At 48.3% G+C, this 5,304-nt stretch overlaps 1 pseudogene; it reads right to left on the bottom strand.

The window, feature by feature from the left end:
* Positions 1–757: 757 nt before the first annotated feature.
* LOC113836752 lies at positions 758–2,795 on the bottom strand (annotated as a pseudogene).
* Positions 2,796–5,304: the final 2,509 nt, after the last annotated feature.

Genomic DNA, 5,304 nt, shown 5'->3' with positions numbered 1-5,304 from the left:
TGTCTGCTGTCGTTTGTGCCTGGGGAGAGGGAATTCTTGTGTGGAGGTAAAGTAAGGAAAATTATTGCTTTGTACTATTTCATATTAGTACCTCCCTGTTTTTTTTTTTTTTTTTTTTTTTTTTTTTGAGACAGAGTTTCTCTCTAGCCCTGGCTGTGCTGGAACTTCCATTGACCAAGGCTGGTCTTGATCTCTTGAACCATTCAAAAATCAAAGGAAGCTCCCCCAACCCCAGCAGAGAGTCCCTCTAGAATGTAGCCCTGGCTGTCCTGGAATTCACTTTGTAGACCAGGCTGGCCTAGAATTTAGGCCTCCCAAGTGCCTCCCAAGTGCTGGGATTAAAGGTGTGAGCTACCGCCAGCACCACCTCCTCCATTCACGAATCAAAGTTAGAACTTTTCCCAATACCAATCACATCATGAGCTCAATGTAGAGTTGGTGAGCAGCAGGACCCCTGAGACCACAAGGCTAAGTGGCAAGCAGAGAAGAGGGAGCAGGCTTCCTGACCTAAGGAAAGGGGAGGTACCTAACCCTGAGAACTGCTTTCCACCTGCAAGTCACTGCTTCCCCCAAGAGTCAGTAGAGGTCACTACAGCTCCACAGGTTCAATTCCTCTATGGAGCAGAAGTTTTTTACTTAAATCTTGTTTTGTTTTAAAGAAGTGGGATCAATCTGGTGTCACTTGTGTCATTTAAACTTCTGGACAATACTTTGTATTATTCAGTAACAGCCTTTCACAGGTTCAGTGAGTCCAGACACTTTATTCTTGAGACTATTACATTAAAAATAGATTATTCAGCAAACGTTTTTAGAGTACATATTATACATTAACACTGCTATTGGCTCTGGAGATGGTCATTTGAAGTTCACACTCTGGAAACACTCAAAACATTAGAAAATAAATGTAGCATTCATTTTGACAGCACATATACAGAAATATGACAATAAGGCACATTACATGCTGGCCTCCAAAAGGGAACATTTAAGCTGAAATTAAGGACAGGAAAATGACAAAACATTTTTACAGTGGAGGTTTATACTCTACAACTAGACACATCATTATTTGTCAATAAAAAGTTCTTAAAGACCTCTGAAAACTGAGGTCCATTGTAAATTCACATTTTTAGTTCAGAAAAAAAAGTTCTCTTCTACAATAAAATGTCACTTTAGAACTTTAAAGTAGGGTGTCATTAGTGTTTTAATTGTTCCACCCACAGATGATGATGACATCCCAGAGTGACTAAGAGCTGAACCAGTGCTTCTTACACATGGATCGACTGGGATTCTGAAAATGTAGTCAGGGAATGTGGACTGGGGTCCTGAAATTCTGCACTTCTAGCAAGCTGTGAGACCAACACTGCTGGTCTTGTTAAGTCTATAGTAAGATATTTACAGGACTTTAAAACAGAACTAATCACATATAATAAGCAATGTCCCATTATATGAGCACTTTTTTTCAATATTGCTACAGTCTGTAAAGATAACAGATAAAGGTTAAATTTTGATTCCTTTATCAAATGGCTCACCCATCCCTGATAAGCCTTAATTACGGCCTCATGTAAATGCCTCTTGGACATTTTCGACTGTGTATGCAAGCTTTCCAATCATAATCAGGGAGGCAACTCAGTAATTTCTGGAACAAGGAACCAAGAGTGGGAAGATGGCATGCCAGCACACACACATAACCAGATAAGTGAGATTGACGTGATAATTAGCTTAACCCCATCCAGTCGTCTTCTTCTTTTTTTTTTTTTTTAAAGTAAAGATTTCCAACCACTGACCATTGCTAAAATGGGATCTGCTGCTTAAACCATAGCCTCCCTGAATAAACGCCAAAGCCATAGCTTTGTATGTTTTCTTCCCACATTATGGTACGATTTGTTTCTATTATTCCTTGGCCACTTCCATCCTGAACACAATGTAAAGCTGGCACAGTGTAGGCGCCTCCGCCGCTCAAAGTTCACACCACCTAGGGTACTTTCTGTTCAACTCCATCACGAACGTACCAATTCCAGCATGGGGGGGGGTAGTCTTGACATCAACCCTTTGTATTAGAGCACGCCAGAAGATGCTGCTCCCACCTGCCTTCTGCCATAGCTCCCAGGTTCTTCGGTTACAGCGTGCAACGCGCAATGTCCTTGACCTCTGGACAGTAGAGCACTGGAGGAAAAAAGAAGCGTTAGTGGCAACAGGAGGATGCAACCTGACCCAGCATTCTTCGGCGCTCTGTGCCCAGCATCCTCCCTAGGCGGCCCCTCACCATTGCTAGGCAACGGACGCCGCAAGCGGCGCGCCGGCGCCAGGACCCTGTCCACGATTCGGCGAAGCGCGCGCCAACCCGCACTTGTAGGTCCCGCCCCCTCCTCGCTCTCGTCTTCCCCGTCGTCGTCCTCTCCGTTGTCTGCGCTTTCCTTGGCCGGGCTCCCCATCGGGTCTCGTTCACGCTCAGCCCGCGCTTTGTCCTCCAGACGTGACCACAAGTCGGGGTCTAGCGCGATCTCCGCGACGCCGCCGCGCGGGAGCGGGGAAGGCGCGCGGCAGAATGGGCACGTGACAGCGCGGCGCAGGCGCACCACGCGCGCGGCCGTGCGGCTGCCGTCCCCGCGCGCGCGCCAGCTCGCGCAGGCAAGCGGTGCACAGTGTGTGGCCGCAGCGGGCGCGCGCCGTGCCGGCAGGCGGCGGGGCGCGCGGGCCCCGAGGTTGAAGGGTCGGTAGCAGATGTTGCAGTCCAGCTCACCCCGCTCGGGAAGAGAAGGCACCCTCATCAGGAGCTGCATCGTGACCGCTGTGACCCGAGGACGTCGATCCCGCGGCGGCTAGGAGACAGAACAAGTGGCCCTCCTTGGGCCAGGGCTGGGGCCTGGGGCCCGCGCCGCCGCCTCTGTCCCCTTTTAATAGTGAGGCCCCACCCTTGAGGTGTCACACACCGGATCGACCGCTCCCTTCCATGGCACGCGTGTTGGGGCGGTAGAGGCGCGAGGATGGGAATGCGAGTGGGGCCGCAGCGGTGTGAATGCCCACACGATGCCCGAACTGCCCGAGGGAAGGGGGACACCACCCACTGCCCCCTTGGCGAACTTCTCACCCCCAGGAAAACGCCAGCGCTGTCATTTAAACTTGGGACAGATCCCCAGGTCCCCTCTTGCACACAGTCACTGGCCCAAGTCTCAAGGGCCTTCTTAGCCTATTTGTCACGTGCCCATACTCTTTCTCACCGCCCCCCCCCCAACACACACACACAAACAGGTTACATATGCCAGGTTTAGTGTTGGTTCTGCCCAATTTTAATTGGGTTCCTGGATGTTTGGATTCTGCCCAGCTATAATTCATTCTGCTCTTGCCTCTCTTTCATACATGACCTCTTGGGTTCTTGTAAGGCTACCTAAATTTCATCCTCTCCCAAAGAGTTCAGTTCCAGCTAACATCTCAGCCTAAGGAGAGACTTAGATTCCAGGAGCATGGCTTTAGGAATGCTGGGAATCTTTTCCTTCCAGAGTATCCAGGCTTGGACACCCACACAGTATGATGGTTGAGACGAAGCAGCCCTGCATGACTTCTGACTCAGGGGTCTGACTTCTGGCACAGGTAAACAGGACGTGGTGCTCACAACCCACATTCCCTCATGGTGCAGCATCCACACCCAAGCTGCCTCCTCATCTTGTCCTGTACCAGTAGCCCAGGTTCTGTTGTGGGGGATAATAACACAGTCTTGACACAGCTGGCTCCAGTACAAATCCTAGTTGTGACATCACAGGCAAGTTACTTAATTTCTCTGGGCCTTGATTTCCTCATCTACAAAATGTGGGTAATAATAGTAAGGATTGAAAGAGCTTGTGTTTGTAAGGTGTATTAAATGACACCCAGGACACAGTAAACACCAGATAAGCAATAGCTATTATTATCCTTATCATCCTTGGCTCCAAGCCTGCATTGTGTTCACATTAACTTCTTGGGAACCCAGCATTTCACACACACCATTTCTTGATTAATCCAAGATGGGTTTCTCTTTACGCAGAGCATTTCCTGGTTCATCACAAGTAAGGTAGAGCTCGTCTTGTTTTTTGACATTGGAGTTGTTCAAACCAGAGGGTAATCTTTGTTTTGTTTTGGGGACTGAGTCTCACCTGTAGCCCTGGCTGGTCTGGAACTCTGTGTGTAAGTTCTGGATGGGCTTCAAACCCACAAACTCTGCTTCCCTCTGCCTCAGAGTGCTAGAATTAAAAGCATGCACCACAATGCCCAGCCTAACCCTTTACCTTGCTAAAGACAAGATTTCATAGATTTGTATGCCAGGATAGCTAGCCCACAAGCTTCTGGGATTCTGAGGATTCTCTTGTATCCACTTCCCACTCATTGTAGGAGAAATGAGATTGTAGACACTTGCATCATTACGCCCAGCTTATGTGAGGTCTGTGGATTCAAACTTGGGTTCTGATGCTTGTGTTCAAGCACCTTACCCAGTGAGTAATCCCCCCAAACAAAATCTTAATCATTGAAGGTAGAATAAAATGAGTCCAAAGTGTTTCACCACCAAGGATCCCTCTAAAGCCACTGATTTAAATTATCCTGTCACCTGCTCCACAGCCTTTATCACCAAGAACCGAAATTGATTATCTCCCTTTTCCAAACCAGACTTTCTTCCAGTTCTTTCCTTCCCTTCCTCTGCCTGCTCCGTAACCCTGGGTGATACCCTTAAGCTTTCCCTTCCCTTCACCTTCCTTTATTGCCCCATCTCCAAGCCCAGGTCATTTTGTCCCTTTAATAGCCACTCCACCTACTCATCTCCACCTCTCACTCACCCTCCTGCTCCAAGCTGTCATCATCTCTTATCTCCCCATGCAGTTAATTCACAAACGCACTGGTCTTCCTTCTACAGGCCTTCCCCCTCCATGTTGTTTCCAGAGAACTCTCCAAATATCAAACCAATCCCATCCTAGCACTGTTTCTACTCCTGTTTAAAATCTTTTTTGTTTTTTCTGAGACAGGCTTTGTCTGTAGCTTTGGAGTCTGTCCTGGAACTCCCTCTGTAGACCGGGCTGGCCTTGAACTCACAGGGATCCTCCTGCCTTTGCCTCCCGAGTACCAGGGTTAAAGGTGTGAGCTGCCACCGCCCAGCTCTGTTTAAAGTCTCTTAATGTAGTGAGTGTTGAATGGCTCCCAGATCCTTTATCACTTGCATTATCGGTCAGGGCCTAGACTAGGCATGTTGGCACACAACTGTAATCCCAGTGCTTAGGAGGCTGAGACAGAATGATTTCGAGTGTGAGGACAACCTGGACTATATAGTGAAACTGTTTCTAAACA

The sequence above is a fragment of the Cricetulus griseus genome, chromosome 7 (assembly GCF_003668045.3).
Source record: "Cricetulus griseus strain 17A/GY chromosome 7, alternate assembly CriGri-PICRH-1.0, whole genome shotgun sequence".
NCBI classification, from domain to species: domain Eukaryota; kingdom Metazoa; phylum Chordata; class Mammalia; order Rodentia; family Cricetidae; genus Cricetulus; species Cricetulus griseus.
This window is presented reverse-complemented; position numbering and strand designations above follow the sequence as displayed.